General features: G+C 35.3%; 1 protein-coding gene across 2 annotated transcripts in view; it reads left to right on the forward strand.

The window, feature by feature from the left end:
* The window catches only part of Epha6 (EPH receptor A6), a 732,346-nt gene that overhangs the window by 413,066 nt on the left and 293,817 nt on the right, over positions 1 to 25,463 (forward strand). The gene's annotated exons all lie outside the window — the stretch shown is intronic.

Consider the following 25,463-nt stretch of genomic DNA (forward strand, 5'->3'; position numbering starts at 1 on the left):
GGTAGTTTAAAAATGAAAAATATATCCATAAACCCTTGTATCAAAGCATATATTGTATTTATTTTATTTACTAATTTTATTATCTTATTTATTTTTTTAATTGTTTTTGCACGTGTGCTGGTTCTGGGGCTTAAACTCAGGGCCTAGGCACTATCCCTTCACATTTTTTGCTCAAGGATAGTTCTCTAACACTTTGACCACAGTCCTACTTCCAGGTTTTTGCTGGTTAATTGGAGATAAGAGTCTCAAGGACTTTCCTGTCGAGTTGGCTTCAAACAAAGATCCTCAGATCTCAGACTCCTGAATACTAGGATTACAAGTGTACACTACCAACACCCAGCAACATGTATTTTAAGGAAGGCTCATGGATACATTTGTTCTGGCTAAATTAAAATTAAGTATGAACATTTTTATGAGATAGATAATTTTTATTTCTAGCTTCTACAGTTTAAAAAATGCACCAAGTTTGATCTTTTCTGAAAATCTGTCTGAAATTTCTGAAATTCATTTCTATGATGACAATGAGTCATAAAATATCAATCACACAACAATCTGTGGCAAATAAGCTGGTGACATTCCTCTTTTCCAATGAGTCAAGTAGTTGAAAATTTGTAAGTTCCCAGCTACTGTGATCACATCCATTTCTTTGTTAATAAGGAAAGGAAGTAATTTTAAAAGATGAGGTAAAATTAGAATATTATTTCACAAGTCATTTACTTTTGAAGCCAGAAAAGTGATGCAAGAATGGCTTGTTATTTGAATTCATCAACCACAAAGTCAGTATCTATTCAGCATTTTAAGAACTAGTATCAGTAATAAGAAATAGTGCTTTAGACATGGTATAATGCGATTTGAAAGAGAGGTCTTTCTCAAAGAAAATGCTATTTGATTCTGAACGCATCTTTTATTGCTATCCAGATTGTTCAGATTTCATACATTGTAGTGAATTTTAAAAGCTGTGAACTATCTCATTGTATATTCTTTGTGAAACAAAAGTTTTCTTCTCTTCAAAAAATATTCCTTTGCCTTATTTATTTATTTTTAATTAAATAGCTCAAAAGCATCAACATCTTGGTTGAATAGGAAAAACTACTAAAAATCATTTATGTAATAAATGGATAACCTAATTCTCCAAACAAAGCTCTTAGTTTAAAACTCATGGTTTGTCATTGTTAGATCTATGCCTTCTGTATCTAGAAGCAAAACTTCTCAAAACATTTCACTGACCAAAATATATTTTCTAATTTTATTTCAATTTTCTTACAAAAAGAATACCGACTTGAACTGCTTGAAGAGCAACTCTGTAAATTTTATATACTTTCCCTCAAAAGAATAGCTACTTGAACTTGAATAGCAACTCTCCAAATTTTATATACTTTGTTAAACATACTTTCCCATCTCCGCATCTGGAATTCCTGCTTTCAGTGCCCTATATCCCCAAATGCTATCCTAATTTTATGAGTCTAAGTCTCACTCATAGATCACCCTCAACCTTCTACCTCCTGTTGTGGAAATCCCTTATTACCACTCTTGTCTCTCTGTGAGATAAAGGTCAAAGCCTAAAGCCAAGATTGCTGCAACAATCTATAAACATTTTTCTTCATCACATTCTTTTCAAATGTCAACAAGCCATTCTTTACATTCCAACTCTTAATTTTTGTTACATAATTTAAAACTCAGCCAGGTGCTGGTGGCTCACACCTGTAATCCTAGATACTCAGAGGGCTGAAATCTGAGGATCCTGGTTCAAAGCCAGCCTGGACAGGAAAGTCCGTGAGACTCTTTTATATATATATATATATTTTTTTTATTATTATTTTATTTGTGAACATACTGTACAGAGGGGTTACAATTACATGGGCAGGATAATGCGTACATTTCTTACCAAGCATTGCAGCCTCCTCCTTTGTTTACCCTTCACATCCCTTCCCAGCCTCCCCCCTTCCCCCCCAGTCCCAATTCTCCCCCCCCCCCACCCTCACCGACATTGTAAAGCTCGTTTTGGACATGACAACTTGTACTTCTCATTATTGCAACAGGTCCACCTGTATCCTTAAACGACTTGTTTTTCCCCATCTCCTCCACAAGTTATACTGACATCAAATATAGTGAAAGCAGGGGTTATACTGTGGGGGAGGGACATACAAAGCAACAAAGAAATAATCTTATAAATGTGTTAGAAATACATGCATGAAAGAAAAAAACGTTAAAATACATATCTAAGGGTTCATTTTCCTAACATCACATTATCTGACCTTTTCCGCTTGACTCATACATATACTAGATATTGCAAATAAGGGAAACTATGGGGCCTGTGTTTCTTTGGGCCTGGCTTCCTTCACTTAATATAATTTTTTTCCAAGTCTTTCCATTTCCTAACAAATGGAGCAATGTCATTCTTTCTGATGGAGGCGTAGAATTCCGTTGTGTATATATACCACATTTTCTTGATCCATTCATCTACTGAGGGGCATCTGGGTTGGTTCCAGATCTTAGCTATGGTAAATAATGCTGCAATAAACATAGTTGTGCTGGTAGCTTTAGTGTGGTCTTGTTTGTAAACATTTGGGTAAATGCCCAAAAGTGCGATGGCTGGGTCATAGGGGAGTTCTATGTGGAGTCTTTTGAGGAACCTCCATACTGCTTTCCAAAGTGGTTGAACAAGTTTACATTCCCACCAACAATGAAGTAAGGTTCCCTTCTGTCCACATCCCCTCCAGCATCTGTTGTTGTTAGAGTTCTTGATTTTTGCCATTCTAACTGGAGTGAGGTGGTATCTCAATGTTGTTTTGATTTGCATTTCTTTTATGGCTAGGGATGTTGAGCATTTCTTCATGTGTCTATTGGCCATCCTTCTTTCTTCTTCAGAGAAGTTTCTCTTTAAGTCTTTAGCCCACTTGTTTATTGGGCAGTTGTTTCTTTGAGGATTTGTTGTTGGGGGATTTAATTTTTTGAGTTCCAAGTATATTTTAGATATGAGACCCTTGTCCGTTGTATAGCTAGTAAAGATCTTCTCCCAATCCGTGGGCTTTCTATTGATCTTGCTAGCTATGTCCTTTGCCATGCAGAAGCTCTGCAACTTCATGCATTCCCATTTGTCCAACCTTTCTTTGATTTGTTGTGTTTCCGGGTCTCTATTCAGAAAATTTCGGCCTGAGCCAAGGAGACCTAGGGTTTCTCCTATTCCATCCTGTAATGTTTTCAGAGTGTCTGCTTTGACTTCGAGGTCTTTGATACATTTGGAGTTGATTCTGGTGCAGGGTGATATATAAGGATCTAGCTTTAGTTTTCTACAAGTAGTTAACCAATTTTGCCAACACCATTTACTGAAGAGGCTGTCTTTGTTCCATTCTATTGTTTTATCTCCAATAAACCACCAGAAAACCAGAAGTGGAACTGTTGCTTAAGTGGTAGAATGCTCTCCTTGAGCTAAAGTGCTGAGGGACAGCACCTAGGCCCAGAGTTCAAGTCCCATGACCGAAATAAACAAAAATCAACTCAACTCATTCCCTATTGACCTATACAATATTTTGTTGGCTTTCATGACTTTGCATAGGCTAGCCAATTTTATATGATATCTAATGCTTTTATAGGACAAATAATTACCAAGAAGCTACCATGTGCTGGTCCATGAAGGAACAACACTAGGCCAGAAAACAGTAGTAATTCCTGTACCACTTTCTCTTTCTCTTTTTTCTCTTTTTTCCTAATTCTTCCAAAGTAACAGTTCTCTCTCATTCTCCAACAAAACCTGCCAGCTCATAAAGTTTGGTTTTGTCACATCTGACTTAATTTTTCTTCTTGCATGTAATAGTATGTTTTATTTTTTTAGTATGTTTTAGTTTTATCTTTAAGTAGTTGTACAAAAGAGTTGCCATTCAACAAGGCATCTTGATAAATTTCACCCCTCTCATCATCCTCCCCATCCCTCCCAATCCCATCCTCTCTCTCCATTTTCTTAATTTTTGCAGAATATGCATTGAATTTTATGAATACATTAAATGAGGAGGGATATTTTGAAAAATAGTAATCATAATTAGTAATATGTTCCACAAAAATGATTAAATTCAGCTATATATCTCTATAGAAACATTACCAATTGCATTCCCTTCAACTTGTAGTTTAAGGCCAGATGGAGGGAAAAAACTGCTGAGCATAAGTCGTGCTCAGTTATATATGGTGACAATTCTTTCTACATTTTGTTTATTTTATTAATTTATGAGGCAAGTGAAACTTTTTTTCTATCTCTAAAGAAGAAAATTAAGGACATAATTTGTGAAAACAGTTCATATGTATGACCTAAGTGATATATCTCTCTTCATTTCCTGAGAAGATTTAGGTATCATGAAAAACAACAAAATCATTAAATATTAGGGATCTTACAGATAAAAAATTAATGCTCAAGTATTAATAGATGAATTTTGCTAAGGAGCTAAAGGGGAAAATGACTAATGCACGCAGCAAGATGAATTAATTCTAATTAAACTGAAAGAGAAAAAGCATACAAAAGCCAGGCACCAGTGGCTCACGCCTGTAATTCTAGCTACTCAGGAGGCTGAGATCTGAAGATCTAGGTTCAAAGCCAGCCTGGGCAGGAAAGCCCATGAGACTCTTATCTCCAATAAACCACTAGAAAACCGGAAGTGGTGCTGTGGCTCAAGTGATAGAATTCTAGCCTTGAGCTGAAGAGCAGAGGGACAGCACCCAGGCACAGAGTTCAAGCCCCATGACCGTCCACCACCACCACCACCAAAAAGCATACAAAAGACAAGTATATATAATAATATTCATTTAAATAAAAGTTTTATAACACAGAAGCTTACCTATAGTGAAAATTAAAATATCAGCAATTGTCCTGAGATAATGGTGGGGGAGCAATCATGTACATGATGCTACAATAAGCTTATGCAGGCAATAAACACAGCCACTATCTTGAATAAGATAATGGCTTTAGAAATCAGTATATATTAAAACTCATCACATTGTATAATTTAACCTTTTTTAAATTTTAATTTTATTTTTTTGTGAACATACTGTACAGAGGGGTTACAATTACATGAGCAGGATAATGCATACATTTCTTACCAAGCATTGCAGCCTCCTCCTTTGTTTACCCTTCACATCCCTTCCCTACCTCCCTCCTACCCCCCCCACCCAAAATATAATTTAACCTTGTACAGTTTATATAAAATAAACTCAATAGAGAACAAAAGTATTATAATAATGCATCAAAATAATAACAGAAGGGGCTGGGAAAGTGGCTCAGTGGTAGAGCGCTTGCCTTGCATACATGAGGCCCTGGGTTAGATTCCTCAGCACCACATAAGCAAAAAAAAAAAAAAAAAAGGCCTCCATCATACAGTTTTGCTATAGTGTGCTCTATCTCTACATGCTCAAAATAATAACAGAGATACTGATACATAAGTAATTCTAGTATCTTTTCACTGACATATACTCATTTTAATAAAATAATACATAGCATTTCCAAAAAGAAATCACAAGTTGGTTAGCTAAAAGAGGCTTCAAAAGTTGATTGTTGGATATAATGATGGAGAATCCTTGAGCACCAAAAAATGATGCCTTCATCTGACTACAAAAGACACCTTTCTATAGCATGGATGTGGAATGCAATATTTGATGTTGGTATAACTTGTGGAAAGGGAAAAAACAAATTGTTTAGGGATACAGGTGGACCCATTGTAACAATGAGATGTACAAGACTTTATGTCAAAAAGCGAACTTTACAACTTTGGGGGGGAGCTCGGAGGGAGGAATGGGTGTGGAGGGGGTGAGATGGGAAGGGATGGGAAGGGGAAACAACCTTGCTCATGTAATTGTAACACCTCTGTATGGTATTTTCACAATTAAAAAGAAAAAGAAAGATTATTTTTTCTCCAAACACAGCATTATTTCCAGTTTCTTACACCAGTTTCTTACTGAGTGACTAAGAAAATGCTCCCCATTTCATCTTGAATAAGATTAGCTTCAGAATTACCTGAACTTCACCCAGTGCAGATTATTTGGAACAGTTAGGAATGGGGCAAGCCTCTGGCACAGTTTGTGACTGGAGCACTCTCAGAATGGATAAAAGTGTCAAAGTTGGCTTCAATGAAGACAATCTGGCCAGTTGCCAGAGGCTACTGGACTGAGAGTTCTTCATCCCAGGTTCCTGGTTGTAAGGATCTACTACCACTGTTCAAAGGCTAGAAGGGTTCCATCTACTTGAGATTGCTTCACTCGTTCAGAGAAAACAACAAAGGCTGTGGGAAGCCTGAGGGAAAGCACCGCCCAAAGCTGTATTTAACATAGAGTATAACTAGAACTCTAGGACAATTAAGTCACTCTATCTGTCTCAAATTCACCCTTGATGGAGATCTGGAGATCTGAACCACACAGAGTAAGGAAGACAAATAGTATGCTCCCATATTATTACTGTTGTCAACTCTTGGTGAGTTTTCTGTCCTTTAAAATATATTTAATAGAAATAAGCAAAGCCATTAGATAGCCAATTAAAATACTTCACAACCATGGAAACGAATCCAAGATAGATAATTGCAAGGCAATTCAGACCTCTGAAAATCATTTTTACTCTAGAAAACTTGAAGTAACATTAAGAAATATGAGCTTCTTAAGAGTATGCTTTGATCTCATGAGGGAAAAAGCATGAAGTGGAAAAATGTTTTATGAAACAAGAGATAGAAGAAATAATTAAGGACATTGGAAAAATGCATGATGAAGAATAATAAAAGTTCATGAGAGAGAAAATAATATGGAATAATGAAAACTGGAACTAATAATATGGCTGACAAATCAACAAATTTCAAGTAGCATTTCCAGGACTAGAAAAATCATTAAATCTGTGATATTCAAGATCATGGGAGCAGAGAGAATACTCTAGCATTCTGGTGCTGCTTGTGAAAACTCCAGAAGACTAGAGTACACAAGAAAGAATTGTTAAAATAATTCTAATTCTTGGTTTGTCTGAAGAACAAAAGCACCTTCTGAATTTGTGTTCATATCTGCCTAGACATGATCTGTAAATGTGTTAATTTGTTTTGGTGTACTTATGTGTGTGTGTGTGTGTGTGTGTGTGTGTGTGTGTGTCTGAAGATAGATAGATTACTAGGAATACACTTGAGATGGAGAGATGTTATATATTACAGATATATAATATAAAAATCATGTATCTATTTATCTCTCTCTATATATATTGAACTCAAGAATGTAAAAAAAATATACCCTGAAGGTTTTATGATAGACAGTAAGCTTTTGGAAGCGTGTACTCAGCTATAATAAACCCAAGAATGTGCTTTCTACATAGTCACTTTACCTTCTGCAAATCATTACTCCTTCCAGAAATGTACTTATGGAAATGTACATATATTCATATCTTATGTACACAAATTTATCAGCAATGTATTGGTCTGCCTTACTCATGGATCTCTTCATCCTCAGTCTAGTAGTACAGGTTTTGAGAGGAAAAATGCTGTGACTTAACATTCTTATGCTCTGACAAGTTGTATTTCTTACATGAAGGAAATGAAAACAGTCTGGACTATGCCATGGGTACCTCTTTACAATTAAAGAAAAATTGTGCTTCCTCATAATTTTTCCAGCTATTAGGTGAATCAAATTGAAAAGCACAGAATTGTTCATCAGGAAAGAATAATTTCACTTGATTTACCTAGGAAATTACCCATCCCACTGCTATTGTAATAGTGAAAAAATATTCATCTCCTCTTAAAATGTAGAAACTTCTAAAGCCTCTAGTTATTAAGAATCAGCACTTTCAAACATTATTAACTACCATATGTAGGTTTGTTTTACTGTAATTGTATTATATTCATGATTGTAAAGGCACATTCCCCTTCAAATGAATGCATTTCAGTTTAGTCAATTTTCTTTCCATGGCTATAGCCATTTCTTCTAGAACTTTGTAATTAATATTAGATGATGTCAGCTTTAGCTTGACTATTTTTCAAAACCCTCTCCTGTAACCCAACTACTTTAGATAGTTTATATTAAGTGAAAACAAAACAAACTTTAATGTAAATACACGAGAATATTTGAGCTAAAAGGTTTCACAATATATAACTACTACATAAAACTTAGGAAAAACTTTGATATCATACTACTGAGAATATACACAGCCTATTTTGCAATGGATGCATATTTTTGCAAAGTATGAGCTAGTCACTTTATATAGATTATTGCATTAAATTCTTTTAGTTCATACATTAGAAAATATAAGAAAAAAAGTGAGTTGTCAAGAGGTATGTGGATAAAATAATTCATTTGGATTTTTAAAATCCCAATTACATATCCTGGTAAACCAAGCCACTAATGAAAAAGTCAAACTACAGAAACAAACAACTGCTTTCACCTCATTCTTCTGTGTTCTTCATGAGGACCCATGAACAGTCAGAGCATCTTCTGATGTTAATCAATGAGAACACTAGCAAGGACAGAGGTTGTGCTCATGAGTCTTTCATGTGCAAAGGTACTATTTTGTGAATACAAAAATGTTAAAACTCTGGAACATTAAATCACTACCACTAAGGATCCTAAAGGAACAGTAGACTTTGTGCTGTGGTTAGTTGTTCATTGACAAACTGATGATTCTCTTACCCTTCAAGACGCAAGTGATCAATACTGAAGTGAAACATCTGAAGCACTCAGTAAAGAAATTTTGTTTTCATTCAACATAAAGTATGGAGTTTGCCATCTTTTTGCTGTTATATTTACTGTGGACCTGTGTTAAAACTAAAGTAGTATCTAATTACAAGTTAAAGTATGACAATTTGATTTTGTATAGTACAAATGTCAGAAGTAGTGACTATTCAGAAATAATGTTTTTTAGATGAACTAGCATGTGGATGATGAATATGTTTTAAAAGAAAGTCTGAGACGATAAATTAGCAAAAGATTTATGTTACAGTAACTGACTTTGACATCCCAGGAAATCCCAAGGAACATAGATTTTACAGCAAGTTCATGGAAATGTTCAGATAAAATATTCATGCAATCTCTACTAAAAGAAAAGCCTCTTATGGTCTTGTTTGACAGAAGCTGACCTTTGCTTCAATAAGCTCCCATCTTTGCTAGAACTTAGTGTTTAGATACTCTCCTTAGATGAATAAACCATAGCATTTTGTTCTTTGTGTTTTCTACTATATGTGATAATTAATAGAAAGGAAGCCTTTGAAGTTTAAAAATGAAGTAAATGGGTATTTTAAAAAAAGGCATTAAGGGATCTTTGAAGATCAATTTCCCAGCATGATATTTGTCAAAGCAATTAGGATCCACTCTGACTCGGGTAGAACCATAGTGTGCAGCGCATGTGCTCTTTCTTTATTGTGAAAGAACTTTTAACACTAGTGATCTTCAAGAGTTATACAGTCTATGAAATTATGATTTATACAAGGATGGATCAATGATTCAGTTACGTATTTAAAAGACTTTTTGAGAATAAAAATCAGTAGGGGAAAAACAAAGGAGGAGGTAACAATGCTCTAGAGGAAATGTACTCATTGCCTTACTCATGTAACTGTAACCCTCTGTATACTTCTTTTTAACAATAAAAATACATAAAAAAGCAAGCAAACAAAAAATTTGTTGAATATAATATGATTTAATATCATGAAAACAAACAAAATATGGTTTAAATAATTAAAACCCAATGCAAGATTTGGGTACAATCTAGGTTTAAACCTAGGATTTGTAATTTTTAGTTTCTGGTTTTTTTTGTATTCCTTAAGAGAAAAGCACTGTGTACTATTTATGCATATTTAAAATAGTAATAATTAAACAAGAAGCTACTTTCTTCTGCTTGGGATTCAAAGTCTTATTTGACAATCACCTATATAATCATACCTTTATAGCAAATAAGTAACTACTAATGTGAAGGAAACCACCACACTCACTTTTGAGGTTACAAGCCACCTGATACATTTGATTAGTAATTTATTTAATAGCCTGGTCCAAAGGTTAGAAGTAACACTATAGCATTGAAAGTATAATAGCACCTCACTTGTTAATCTAGGATTAAAGTATGAGCTCATTAATTATCTCTCTGAAGTCATGGGAAATTTTTCTTTTCCTACGGCCCCTGATATTGCATGCCCATGTTTTCACAAACTCTGACACATTGTGGACCCATGAAGAAGCACTGTAAAATGGAAATTAACCATATTTGGCTAATTGTATTTATAAAAGTAAGCAAGGAAAATAAAAGTTTCATAGTATTAAATTGTTCACTGAAAGCAAATCCTGCAAAACTAAGAGTTTAGCAGATATTGGCATGCTTTTGAGCACCTTCTTTATTTTTGGCTGATGCTGGGACTTAAACTCAGAGATTGGTGCTCTCTCAGTATGACTTTGCTTGCCCACGGCAAGCCACGCTTGAAGCCCTGCTTCTGGCTGGCTAGTTGGAGATGAAGTGTCATGAGCTTTTCTGTCTGGGCTGGCTTCAAACACTCATCTTCCAGATCTCAGTCTCCTTAGTAGCTAGGATTATAGGTTTGAGCCACCCATGCAAGGATGATTTCTATAACTTCCAACAACTAACATAACATTGCCATATGTTCACTGAAGTACAAGTCATGTGATCTGGAGAATTCTAATACAACATTTAAATAAATATTGGGACTTCTTAGACTTACCTTTTATATTATCATTCCTTAAAGTATTTCATTAGGGTTTCCATGACACATTTGGGGGGGGGGGGGGGCGGTTCCGGTCGTGGGCCTGAACTCTACCACTTGAGCTACGGCACTACTTCCGGCTTTTTTTTTCTGCTTATGTGGTGCTGAGGAATCGAACCCAGGGCCTCACGCATGCAAGGCAAGCGCTCTACCACTGAGCCAACTTCCCAGCCCTCCAGGATACATTTTTAAAATATAGTTTTGTTAATTAAGTTAAAGCCAGCGATTCAAATATGAAAAATAGCCTCTCCTATTTTGTAGGTGAATAAACTCACCCAACAGAAAACCTAATACAAAGGGCTGGGAAGGTGGCTCAGTGGTAGAGCGCTTGCCTTGCATGCATGAGGCCCTGGGTTCGATTCCTCAGCACCACATAAGCAAAAAGAAAAAAGCTGGCAGTGGTGCTGTGGCTCAAGTAGTAGAGCGCTAAGCCTTGAGCTGAAGAGCTGAGGGACAGCGCCCAGGCCCAGAGTTCAGGCCCCACAACCAGACCTCCCCCCCCAAAAAAAGAAAAAGAAAACCTAATACAAAAGTGATGAAAGGATTAACATTGTGAAAATGCCAATACTGCCAAAAGCTATCTACAAATTCAGTGCAATATCCATCAATATCCCAACCTCATTCTTCAATGAGAGAGCACAAATCTAATCAAGAAATCTAATAACAACAGATGCTGGAGGGGATGTGGTCAAAAGGGAACGTGACTGAACTGTAGGTGGGAGTGTAAACTTGTTCAACCACTCTGGAAAGCAGTATGGAGGTTCCTCAAAACACTACAGAGCTTCCCTAGGACCCAGCAATCCCACTTTTGGGCATTTACCCAAATGACCACCGACAAGACCATACTAAAACGATCAGCACAACTATGTTTATCACAGAATTTTTTTTTAACCATAGCTAAGATATAGAACTTTAGCTAAGATGTGCCCCTCAGTAGATGAATGGATCAAGAAAATGTGGTATACAATGGAATTCTATGCTTCCATCAGAAAGAATGACAACACCCCATTTGTAAAGAAATAGAAAAAATTGGGAAAAAATCATATTAATTGAAGTAAGCCAGACCCAAAGAAATATAGATCCCATGGTTTTCCTTATTTGCAATAATTAGTATATGTCTAGGATAATCTTAGCAGATGAGCAGAATAGCTCCATAACAATGTACATATGACCATATAAGATGCTAAGTAAAATGAACTCCAAGATATAGACACAAGAGGTTTTTCTTTATTGTTGTTGTTGTTTTTAATGCACTATGTGATTTTTTGTTTCAATTGTATGTCCTTTTCCCTATTGTATATCCTCTGTTGTCACTGTATTTGATTTTGGTACTTGGTATTGTATATATGTTTATTTGAATTAGGGAAGGGGAGGGGAGCAACAGAATGGTGAGACAAAGGACAAGGGGGAACCAATGCGACAGCAATTTACAAAAGACACTATATTGAAAAGATCAGTACAACTTAGGGGGCGAGTTTTAGGGGGAAGGGAAAGTAGGAGAAAATTGAGGGAAGGGGTAACTAGGTTGACAAGAAATGTACTCACTACCTTATTTATATAACTGAAACCCCTCTGTATGTCACCTTGACATTAAAAAAAAAAAAAGATCAAAGACCTAAATGTAAGACCTGAAATTTAGAAAATACTAGAGGAAATCATAGGAGAAAATTCTAAACCTTTCTGAATAAGATTCTAGTTACTCAAGAAATAAGCACAAGGGGCTGGAAAGGTGGCTCAGTGGTAGAGCGCTTGCCTTGCATGCCTGAGGCCCTGGGTTCGATTCCTCAGCACTACATAAAAAGAAAAAAGCCAGAAGTGGCGCTGGGGCTCAAGTAGTAGAGCGCTAGCCTTGAGCTGAAGAACTGAGGGACAGCGTCCAGGCCCAGAGTTCAGGCCCCCGACCGGACCCCACCAAAAAAAAAGAAAAAAAAGAAAGAAAGAAGCACAAGAACTGACAGGATTGCCTGAAGGTACAAAAGGCTTCTGCATTGCTAAAAAGAAAACAATTATTTGAATGAAGTGATAACCAAAAGAAATTCTTTTCTATTCGTTCACTGAAGAAAAGATTCATATATAAAGAGTTCCAGAAATTAAATCCCCAAAGAACAAAATATCCAAATTAACAAATTTGTAATGTAACAAAGAGCTGTTTCCAAGAGAAGAAATGCAAATAGACACTGCATAAATGAGGGATATCAACACCTCTGGCCATCAAGGAAATGCAAATCAATCATTATCCATTTCAATGATATGGATGGCATTAGCCATCAGTAATACAAACAATAACTGCTACCAAGGATTCAGGAAAAAAGAAAACTTTACACACTGTTGATGGGTATTTAAATTAGTGTGCCCACTATGGGAACTAGTATGGAGTTGTCTCAAAAAATTAAACATTGAGTTACCATATAAACCTGATGTACCACTTCTAGACATACATCCATAGGGATTTAAGTCAGCACACAATAGAGATACCCAAAAGCTCATGTTTATGGCTACTGTGTTCAGTATAGCCAATCAGCCTATGTGACCATCCATCAATGCATGGATAAAGAAACTGTGTTGTCTATACGTAGTGGAGTAATATTCAACCATAAGAAGAATAAAATTGTTTCATTTTTAGGAAAACGGGTGGGACTAGATATCAGCATGTTCAATGAAATAAGCAAGAATAAGGAAAAGTAATGTGTAGTCTGTTTCATATGTGAGATCTAGCCTTTAAAAAAAGAAACAAGAAAATTACACAACTGTCAAGTGGGTGTTGTTTGGAGTGGGAATCAATGGGAGGAGGAGATTTAAAAAGAGAGAATGAATGGGGAGGGTGAGTACAATTATAACCAAGTAATGGGAAAAGAGCAATATAGCACAAAAGTGTTCTCAAAAAGGAGAAAGGGACAAGAAAGCATAACAGAGAAAGTGAATTTGCTCAAAGTACATTAAGTGCATATATGGAACTATCATAATGAAACCCATTCACACAATTAATGTATGCTAATAAAATGATACATTTTTTAAATTATGTGAAAGATTTTACTAACTCCCTTACTCATGAAAAAAGGTTATATGGTATTTCAGTATGTGAAATATTTAAGGTTCTATATTTGTGGTATATTATATTTGTAATATATAGAACATATATTTGTAACATTAACTATTATTAAATTTTCTGTAGCACTAACTGATCATTTTATTGCCAATATAATGTTTCTTCACAGTCTTTGTCCACCACAATAGTAATAGATAGCTATTGAGAAGGCATGCAAGAGATCAGGCATTAATTTCAGTGCTTTAAGTGAAACACTGTGCTTTTCAAATGAACTACTGCACTAGTTATTGCATCAACCCTAAAGGTGACATTACTACTGCAATTTTTTTGAAAAGAAGAAATTGAAAAAGTGACATATACAAATGGAGAATAGGTCCACCCAGTGAGGAACAGAACTAGGATTTAACCATGAGTGACCTTCTTCTAAGCCCATATTTTTAATTATATCATTTGCTTTCAAATATCCTCATAGATGATGCAGACTCCTAGGTCACTTACCACCCCTAGTCATTGTCCAGTGGTCGCCCAGTGCTCACTAGACATCTCAGTGAGAAATCTGGTCTTGGTCTCCAAGCTCATGAAACCCTGCATAGTCCGTTTGATACTATCATGCTAATCACATAGCAGTAATAGATAGAAACTCGAACCTGAGCCCACACTTTTCAAAACTGCAACTATTCTTTTCTGGAAGTAACACTCCAACATTCTAAGAATTTTATGAATATGATACCAATAAAATTTAGAAAACATGAAGTCAGGAAATCAAAATTTACTTGATTTTCCCTTATTGAAATATTTTGGTAACTCTGCATTATTTAGCCTTCCCTAAATTTAATTTGAAGAAGAGTGTGCCTTCTCCATGGTGTTTCAGCAGCTTGAAGCACAGTTAGAAAATTCCATTCACTTTGGTAAACTTTGATTTATGAGTGGTGATATTATAGCTCTTCAGAGCAAAAATAAATATTTTTCCCTAAGGCCTAATTTTCAGTGTTTACCAATCTTAATGGTAAAATACTCTCAATCACTGCTGATGTCTAGACATCAAACTAAGCTACTCAACACATGACACAGCAGGAAATGGCAGGATATGAGTCCTGGTTCCAGCTTACTGCTTTTCTTAATTGTCCCCAAATTTAGCACCAACTACCACACAATTGACATATCCAGATGTGGGGGTAGTTACAATTAATAGCACAAAAAGACTAGAAATATTCTTTTCAATGGGCTCATTTGAATGTCTTTCCTTATATATACAATTGCTGGGTGCATTTTATAAAGCTATAGCCATTCTTCTAAAATCCCAACACTATTTACAAACCATGATTACTTATAACCTAGTAATTCTAGCTTAATTGAACTGTTCCTACAAAGATATATTACATATGTGTCTAGAACCCCAGAAAAGGGACACAAGTGGTTTTTCTTTCTTGCTATTGTTTCTAACATATTTATAAGGTACCGTGTAATTTTTTTTTGTTGCTTTGTATGTCCCTTCCCCATGGTAAACCCCTGTTTTCACTGTATTTGATGTTGGTATAATTTGGGGAGGGGAAGGGAAAAAACCCAAAATGTTTAAATAGGGATACAGATTGACCCATTGCAAAAATGAGATGTACAAGACGCTATGTCGAAAAACTAATTTTATAATTTAGGTGGGGTTGGGGGCGGGGGATGTAGTTGAGGAGGTGTGAGGGATGGATGGTAGGGGAAAAACAAAGAAGGAGGTGACAATGCTAGATAAGAACTGTACTCATAACCTTGCTTATATAACTGTAACCCCTTTGTATAGTATTTTCACAATAAAATACTTATTAAAAAAAGAGAGATACTCAATATGGGGGATGGGGGAAACCAACATGACTATCAATAAGGAAAAGAAAGAGGTGAGAATCTCAGATTCAAGATTGTTTGAAAAATCTATAGAATTTTGTTCCCTAAATTCTAAGCCTAGGGAGTTCCCTCTTACCTTCTACATTTCCTTACCTACTACATACAATGGCCCCTGGCAAGGTGTAAGCATATGTCTGTCACATAAACCTTATGAGCCAACAAAATCATCCTTAGTTATATTAATATTCATGTCAGAATTGTTGGTGAAGGAAACCTGTTTTATCCTTTTTTCTGCCATTTGTGGTCTTCCAACTAAATGGACAACGGAAAGGTTTGTACGAGAAAAGATGGGGTTTTGTTGACATGTGTAGGCAAGCATTCACAGGAAAGTTTGACCCATGGAAAGATGGTTAGGAAGGTTCTGCTCCATTTTAGCAAAGGAAGATGAGAACAAACCTCATGACAAGACGAATGTCTTTTAAGAAAGATAAATGGCTCTTTCTGAAGCTAGATGGGAGATCTATATAAGTTTTGTGAGAAGGTGCTTTAAGATTTCTGGTCCCATTTCTGACATCTCTCTGGTGCTAGGAGTCCATTTTTCTTAGTCATTAAACTCCAGGGCTGGGAATGTAAGACAGTTGCTTCCCCTAAAAACAACAGAATACAACTAAAGGTTATAGATACAAATTAAAGACAAGTGTGTACAAAGTAGTATATAAAGATATAAATCTGACCATCGAATGGCATGGACCTCATAGGTCAAAACAGAAGACAATGCTCAAAATTATAGTGAATGACATGGTTCTGAAATGATTAGGAATTGTAGTGAATATATTCATGATAATGCTGAAAACTTTATGGGCTTAATATTAGCCACACAAGAGAGTAGGGTTTGTAACCATCACCAAACCAATGATGGTGTGTGTTACTTAGATGTCAGCATTGCCCTTACTTGTTATTTTTTGTTTATGAATCACTTCCCTTATACCTGATGTAATATAATAGCATAATTTAAATACTCCATATTTTTATGTTTATGTACGCTGTCTCTTTGTATATGTGTGTGTGTGTGTGTGTGTGTGTGTGTGTGTGTGTTAAATTCAAGGCCTTATAATCTCACTTGTCTTTCTTACTCAAGTCTAGCATTATACAACTTGAGCTATAGTTCCACTTCTGACTTTTTAATGATAATTGGAGGTGAAAGTCTCATGACTTTTCTGCCCCAGTTAGCTTTGAATCTTAATCTTCAGATCTTAGTCTCCTGAATAGATAGGATAATAGTTATTGATCTACAAATATCCAACAATATCTCTTAAAATTAGTATTGTCTGTATTTTCTACACTGTACAAGCAATTTATTATGATAATGTTGAGAAAAGATGTTTCTTGACTTTATAAACTCACCTTGAAAAATTATAGACTGAGTTTCCTAATTTTTTTCCTAGAAACATAATTGAGATTATTTAGCATCTGTAGCATGTTGCATTCTAAATGAACTAAAAATCTGGCAAAGATTTGCAATATAATTTTTATGAATCATAATTAGACCATATTTGTTTTTAAATTAATTTCTGTGACAGATATACATCAGTGTCATTTGACTTATTAAAAAATAGTCACAAGACTAAGGGAAAGTTCTGGACATTGATGGCTCACACCTGTAATCCTAGCTACTACAGACTCTGAAATTTGATGATCATGGTTTGAAGCCAGCTAGGGCTGTAAAGACCATCAGACTTTTATCTCCAATTAACCAGCAGAACTTGAGAAGTGGAGCTGTGGCTCAAGGAATAGGGCATCAGCCTTAAGTAAAAATCTACAGGACAGTGCTCATGCCCTGAGTTCAACCATAGTGCTGGCACAACTCAGGGAAATATAATTTAGGCCCTAATGCTTTTAAAGCCACAAGAACATGCATAGAAATTAAGAGCTTATAGGCAGCAGAAGAAAACGCATACTTTCTTTTTTTTCCATATGCAGTCAGCAGTTTGTAAGCCACAATTACTAAGTGGGAAGAAAATAAAAAAACAAGGTTCAGCTGGGTGTTACTTTACCCCATGATTTGTTCTGCCACTTGATCAATGATGAGAACATACTCAGCCCATCCTCTGAAGGCTAGGCATGTTTCAAGGCCGCTGTGGGAACACCTGGCCACTTATCCTATACAACTACTGCCATCATTCCAGAATCAAGACCCATTCCTCTCCGCTTGAACCCAAAGCAATGCCAATAAATCTGATGTTGAATTGAAATATTTCCCTAATGAGAGAACAAAAGCAGTTTTGTGGTTTTATTTTTGGAGAATTTGAAGGAATCTTTGTGTCTTGCGAAATCGGCATGACTGGCTCATTCAATATGAACTCCAACTGGCAGTAGTACGAGTACTTTTCTTTCATTTAATTTTATTATCAAGGTGATATACAGAGGGGTGACAGTCATACCTAAGATAATGAGTACATTTCTTGTTGAAAATCATTACCCCCTCCCTCATTTTTCTCCCACTTTTCCTTCCCCACCTCCTCCCTCAAAGCTGTGCAGTTCATTTTCAACATATTGTCGTGTAAGTATCACTGTTGCATTGGTGTGTCCTTTGTCCTTTGTCTCACCATTTTGTTGTTCCCCTACTCTTTCCTAATATAAATGTATACGCAATACCCAAGGTACCAAAATCCAATGCAGTGACAATAGGGGGAAAAAAGGGTAAAAAAGAACAAAAGAAAAAAGTAATAATTTCACATAGTATATTGAAAACAACAGTGAAGAAAAACCTGTTGGTTCCATATATTGAAGTTCATTTCACTTAGCATCACATATAGGACAAAGACTAAGGCTCCTTGGCACAGGTTGAAACTTTCTTCTTAAAGACCCAGAAACACAGCAACTTAAAGAAAGGTTGCACAAATGAGATTGCATTAAACCGTGCAGCTTCTGCATGGCAAAGAGATAGCTAGCAAGATAAATAGAAAGCCCACAGGTTGGGAGAAGATCTTCACTAGCCATCTCTTCACTCATCTATCTCTTCATCTTTGTACCCACAAAGTTGTACAGGACAACTCAACAGGAAGTTACAAAGTATAAAAGTATATTTTCATGTCTTCTTTAAGAAGGACTAGCAGCAGCGTTATACACTAGCAGTCAATTGCTAGATGTCACGAGGAACAGGCAGTAAATGTTCTAGGATTTCAGAAATCACAATCAATTCCATCTGAAGTGATCAAAGAAGTCTGAGGCTAGTTTGGTCTTCTACCTTAAGGCAAAAAAGGTAATTGATGCTATTTTATTTCACAGAATGAATGAAAGTGTTTTAAATGGGAACTCATCTGAAAGGCCTAAGGCTATCCATGCGTTGTTTCAGAGCCTCAGAAGATGACTGAAATCTTCTTTTTATACACCTTAGGGGTCCAACAGGAAAGGATTTTTTCTTTCAAGAACTACTCAATAAGCAAATCCATAACACTTCTATGTGTAATTTTCATAAAGGTCTTGGTTTAAAATACGTTGAATGCTCATTGCCTTTTACCTAGCTTTTGCTGCAATTTTGTATCATCATATAAACTGAAGAACAATGAAAATACAAAGCAAGACTACAAATGGATGTCTTTTCCATAAGTTGTGTGTTAGGTTTAACTTTTTAAAAAGAATGAACATTTTGAGTTGTAGTTTGGAAGTAGTATTTAGAATATCATACAGGCTAAAATCAGGCTTAAATAAGCTCTTTATAAAGCAATCCTATACCCTCAAAATGCATTCAAAATTGTGGATGATAGCATTTGTTAATGTAATTTAAAGATTGGTACCTTCTACAACTATAAAACTTATTTCCATCTTCTTGCTATACCTTGTTTTACTAAGAGAGCATGGCCAATCACTGAGGTTTGTTGGTAATTCCTTGGTATACATAGGATTTTAATCACATATCCAATTTGGAGATATTTGCATTTAAAAAATGGAATCCTGACATACATTGATCTGTTTTGGTTATCATCTCATAATATATAAGGTATATAAAGACATGTAATATACAATAATATACTATAATACATAATATAAGCTATATAAGATATACACTATAATATATAATTATCTTATAAAGGGATAGATTTTAGGTATGCACCTTAAATGAATCCACCATGAGACTCTCTTTTAAATGTCTAAATTCTAGGGGCTGGGAAGGTGGCTCAGTGGTAGAGTGCTTGCCTTGCATGCCTGAGGCCCTGGGTTCAATTCCTCAGCACCACATAAGCAAAAAGAAAAAAAAAAGCTGGAAGTGGCGCTGTGGCTCAAGTGGTAGAGCTCTAGTCTTGAGCTGAAGAGCTGAGGGACAGCGCCCAGGCCCAGAGTTCAGGCCCCATGACCCGACCCAATAAACATAAATAAATAAATGTCTAAATTCTAAAAACTTGTAGCCATAAGACTTTTATTATAACCTTATGTACATGCTCATTTCACCATAAGATTTAAAGTTTTCTTTGGGGAAAATTTTTTGTGATAGCTGTTCCCTTTCCATAATATTAATAAAGAGTGTTTGTGTAATTTATTTATAAATAATTCTTCAACTTGTATTAGTAGAATTTGTATTAGTAGAATTTTCCCGTTTGATAGCATTTAAATTAGCTCATTTTCTATAATTGGAACATGATTCAAATGCTTTTATAGGAATCAGCTGCATTCCAGAAATTATAAAGTATATTCAAGTATAATTAGAATATTTACAAATCTAAAATTTGTTAAATATATAATTTATATAGTGCATTAATTAATATTCTTATATGGAGCAATGAATATAAATTAATTATGCTAATTTTAGTAATAATGAGATATTTTACGCCAGGAATTTGTTTAAAGTTCACACAGGAAGGCTCAAATTCTTCATTTCTCTCTGTGGTCAGGCAAACTTTCTGGGATTTGTGGAGGATTAAAAAAAAAAAATCTACGTTAAATTCCTAGAAAGTACTGCTGTAATATATACTCTTATGAAACTTGACAGGTAATAATAAGGTCAGCAGAATCTCAGACTGGTCTAATTTGGAGATTTTTTTTCCCTCTCATATTTCAAAGAAACTGCATTTTATAGCATCTGTCATATAAACAGTTTCTCAAATGCCTCCGGAATTAAGTAATAGTCAGTAGAGGTATGTGGTATAAATTACAGAAACCAGCAGCCTCAGGACAAGTTTAACAGTGGCCATATTAAATCAGCTAGTCATACAACCTATAAAGGAGAAAGTAAAAAAAAAAAAAAAAAAACCACCGCTCATGCTGAAAACAACTTTTAAAATAACTCACAGGGTTTCACTTTATATAAGGAAGTGCCGCTGGTGGCTTCGCTCTCACTTGCCATTAATGCCTTGACTTTCCAACATGGCCTCAACAGGTAGGGACAACTCTCTGGGCAGCTGTTTCTCACTAGCATTTCCAACCACTGCCGCCATCAGTGAAGGAGCTGCTGGGGCATGCTGCATACATTTTTTTTGATAAAGACCCTAACATTCAGAGATAAAGTCTTTAAAAAAACTATTAGAAGACCCTTACCTCTTAGGAAAATTTGGAGGGAAAAAAGTAATTCTGTAGCGCTTGTCATTCAAAGTGGTATAATTAGAAGAAAATATTTCCTTTTTTTCTTGAGACAAGGAAAGAAAAATAGAAGCTGACCAATGGTAGAATAAATTAGGAAAAGTCTTTCCTAAGGACCCAACATATTTTTAAAGTCTATTTCAATCAACCCATTAATTGTACTCTAGCAAGTAATAACTATAAATAATGAAACATCATTAACACGTTTTATCACTGCTTTAGAAACCTCTTTTTAAAACCATTGCCTTAATTGAAGTACAAATGAATGAAAAATTAAGTTCATTAAATTTTTTTCATTTAATAATTTAGTGATATTCATTATATTGTATCAATCTGTTTTTTTTTTGTTTCCCATTATTTCTGCAACGAATTAGCACAACTTAGTAGTATTTATCAGATTACAATTCTTATTGTTAAAAGTCCAGAGTGACTCTTTTTCTTTTTAATTTATTTTATTTTATTTGTGAACATACTGTACAGAGGGGTTACAATTACATGGGCAGGATAATGCGTACATTTCTTACCAAGCATTGCAGCCTCCTCCTTTGTTTACCCTTCACATCCCTTCCCAGCCTCCCCCCGCCCCCCCCCCAGTCTCAATCCTTCTCCCCACCCCCACCCCCACCCCCCACCGACGTTGTAAAACTCGTTTTGGACATGACAACTTGTACTTCTCATTGTTGCAACAGGTCCACCTGTATCCTTAAACGACTTGTTTTTCCCCATCTCCTCCACAAGTTATACTGACATCAAATATAGTGAAAGCAGGGGTTATACTGTGGGGGAGGGACACACAAAGCAACAAAGAAATAATCTTATAAATGCGTTAGAAACACATGCATGAAAGAAAAAAACGTTAAAATACATATCTAAGGGTTCATTTTCCTAACATCACATTATCTGACCTTTTCCGCTTGACTCATACATATACTAGATATTGCAAATAAGGGAAACCATGGGGCCTATGTTTCTTTGGGCCTGGCTTACTTCACTTAATATAATTTTTTCCAAGTCTTTCCATTTCCTAACAAATGGGGCAATGTCATTCTTTCTGATGGAGACATAGAATTCCATTGTGTATATATACCACATTTTCTTGATCCATTCATCTACTGAGGGGCATCTGGGTTGGTTTCAGATCTTAGCTATGGTAAATAATGCTGCAATAAACATAGTTGTGCTGGTAGCTTTAGTGTGGTCTTGTTTGTAAACATTTGGGTAAATGCCCAAAAGTGGGATTGCTGGCTCACTCCAGTTAGAATGGCAAAAATCAAGAACTCTAACAACAACAGATGCTGGAGGGGATGTGGACAGAAGGGAACCTTACTTCATTGTTGGTGGGAATGTAAACTTGTTCAACCACTTTGGAAAGCAGTATGGAGGTTCCTCAAAAGACTCCACACAGAGTGACTCTTATAGGGTTGAAATTAAGGTCTTTTTTGTGAGGTTCCCAGGAAGAATGGGCCCTTTCCTCTTGCAGCCCCTGCGGGCTGCCAGCAGACCTTTGCCCCTCTCCTACAGTGTCACTTACTTGTGAGTCCATTTGGAATACCTGGAGAATCCTGGCCAATCTCCTTGTCACAAAATCCTTAACTCCATCAAAACTGCAGACATTTTGTCATAGACTATTCAGAGACTCAGATTAAGATGTGATATTTGGGGGCCATTGTTCATCTGCATTTTTCTAATTTGGGGAAGGGAAAGGAAATAACAAAAAAGGGAAATAATAAAATAACAAAAAATAACAAAAGGATACAGGTTGACCCATTGTAACAGTGAGATGTACAAGACACTATGTTAAAAACAAAACTCTACAATTTGGGGGGGCAGGAAGGAGGGTTGGTGGATGTGGGAAGGAAAAGGATGGTAGTGGAAAAACAAAGGAGGAGGTAACAATACTGGATAGGAAATGTACACATTACTTACGTAACTGTAACCCCTCTGTACACTATTTTTTACAATAAAAAAATGTTAAAAGGTAAAAAAGAAAAAAGCCAGTGAAGGAAACAGGGAAACTCCATCCTAATCAAATAGAAATTGAATCAAATAAACAAAAATTTAGAAAAAATACTTGAAGCTTTCCAGGCATTGATGGATCATGTTTATTATTTTAGATACTCAGGAGGCTGAGATCTGGAGGATTGTGGGTTGAAGCCAGCCAAAGCAGAAAAGTCCATGAGATTACATCTCCAAAATAACTATCAAGACACAAAGTGGAGGCGTGGCTCAAATGATAGAGCATCAGCCTTACAATTATGTGGTTCTGACTTTAAACCTCAGGCCTGAAAGAAAAATTAATCTCTAACAGTAAAATGGGAATTTCCACATACAACATTAGAAAATTTATCAGTATTGGAAAGCATATCAACATGGTTGAATATTTTAAGTATAATAAACTATTCTATAAAATGTGGATCAGAATTTAAGATGTAGTGTTAAAAATAAATCGAATGATCCTGAATTATGTATGTATGTTCAACATCTATGTAAAATAGGGATATTTCCATATTTGAAGAATAAAGATAAAGATGAGATTACCAAAGTTCTTGAGTTCTAAACTTCATATTTATGTGATGAACCTATATATCTAAGGAATAATTTTTGTTTGTTTTATGTAAGTGTACAATGGCACTTATAAATTTAGATGATCCATAATTAGTTGATCACTGCAGATGAAGACAGAAGACCTATATTGTACTCAATAGTCAGTTATCATGTTGTTGCCATGATTGAATTTTTTTATATTTGCAAAGGATTACATTACTGACCTTGAGTGCCAAATGATTCTGAGGTAAAATGTAATCCACAGGCAATATTACTTTATGACAGTGTACATTAAATTGAAAATTAACCATCAGTTGTATACATGAAAAGGATCTTTTAAAATTGTAATGAATTGATATGCTTAAATCAACTTCTAATTTGAATGTAATTTCACTTTGAAGTTTATCCATAAAACATCATTTAATACACTATTACACTATAATGTAAGAACATTTATGCAGTTTCCAACTGAGATAGATTTATTAGTGGGAGCTTATTAATAGTAAATGTGTCTCCATTTAAGTCGTGAATGATTTCTGAGTGCTTTTTGTTATTTACATTATCCATTACTGTTTTGCCTCATAAGGCAAGCTTCTAGTTCTTAGTGACTTCTATAATCATCTGTCATTTCTATGAATATAATTGTATACAATTACATTCTTCTCATTGAACTTCCAGTTTTTAAATGTTTCCAAAGCCCTTATGTTCTTTGAAGAACCAGCCCTTTCAGTGTCATAAATTTAAGAAGACATGCTCCCCTGACACACAAAAGCAGCACTAAGAAATCAGACCCTCCGCCCTGTCACTCATGTTCACACCCGCCTCCTGCTCCCCAAACCAATCCCAGTGTACTCCGTTTTTCTACTTTCACACATGTGCACTAAGTATCTTCACCACATTCACCCTCCTTCACTCTTTCTGTCTACCTTCCTTCCTCCATTTTTTCCCAACTGTGGACAGGACTTGTTTTATATTCTCATCATTCTTTTTCTTTTAAATGTATGTTAATTGTTCAAAGAACTTTTCATGGTGGGTATTTCACATATACATATGCAGTACTTAAATAAAATTTTATTCTTAAGTTTATCTTTACATAAATTTTCATGTGTTTCCTCCTCCTTACTTTTAATACTAAATGTAAATCCTGGACCATACATTGAAGTACCTATATGTGGTCATAACTCCTTTGCATTAATTACGAATTCTCCCTTGGCAGAGGTCTTTTGCTAGATTCTTATTAATGAACATCTATAGATTTTCCAGTACTTACAAATAAATTTCAGTAAATCATATTGTAAATATATCACTGTTTTTATGCAGTGTGTCTCTAAGCGTGCAAAAGGTCAAAATTTAAACAAATACATAATTTGCTTCAAATTGGTGAATTTACTATCATAAATTCATACAAAGTTTCATCTACACTGACAGAGAATTAACATGCTTTTTCCCACAGCCTACCTACAACAGTGCTGTTAACATTTTTATTTTTTTTTCCTTTGTCAGACTAGTAGGTAAGTTGGTACTTCAATGAAAGTTAATTTGGATTTGTCCATGATTAAGTTTTTACTTCTATATCAAACACTATTGCTTTAAAACATAGGCTACTTAAAAATGAAAAGTGATTCTTTTTAAAGTACCAAGAATATAAATATATAATTAAATTTTGGAAATTTAATACAAGGCTATTTTAAGCCAAGTTCAGATTGCTAATAATGTTATATATGTAAAAAAGTTAGCTATGACTCTGCTGACGTTAAGCATTTTAT

Source organism: Dipodomys spectabilis, unplaced genomic scaffold (genome assembly GCF_019054845.1).
Source record: "Dipodomys spectabilis isolate Male_0828 unplaced genomic scaffold, ASM1905484v1 ptg000032l, whole genome shotgun sequence".
Taxonomy (NCBI): domain Eukaryota; kingdom Metazoa; phylum Chordata; class Mammalia; order Rodentia; family Heteromyidae; genus Dipodomys; species Dipodomys spectabilis.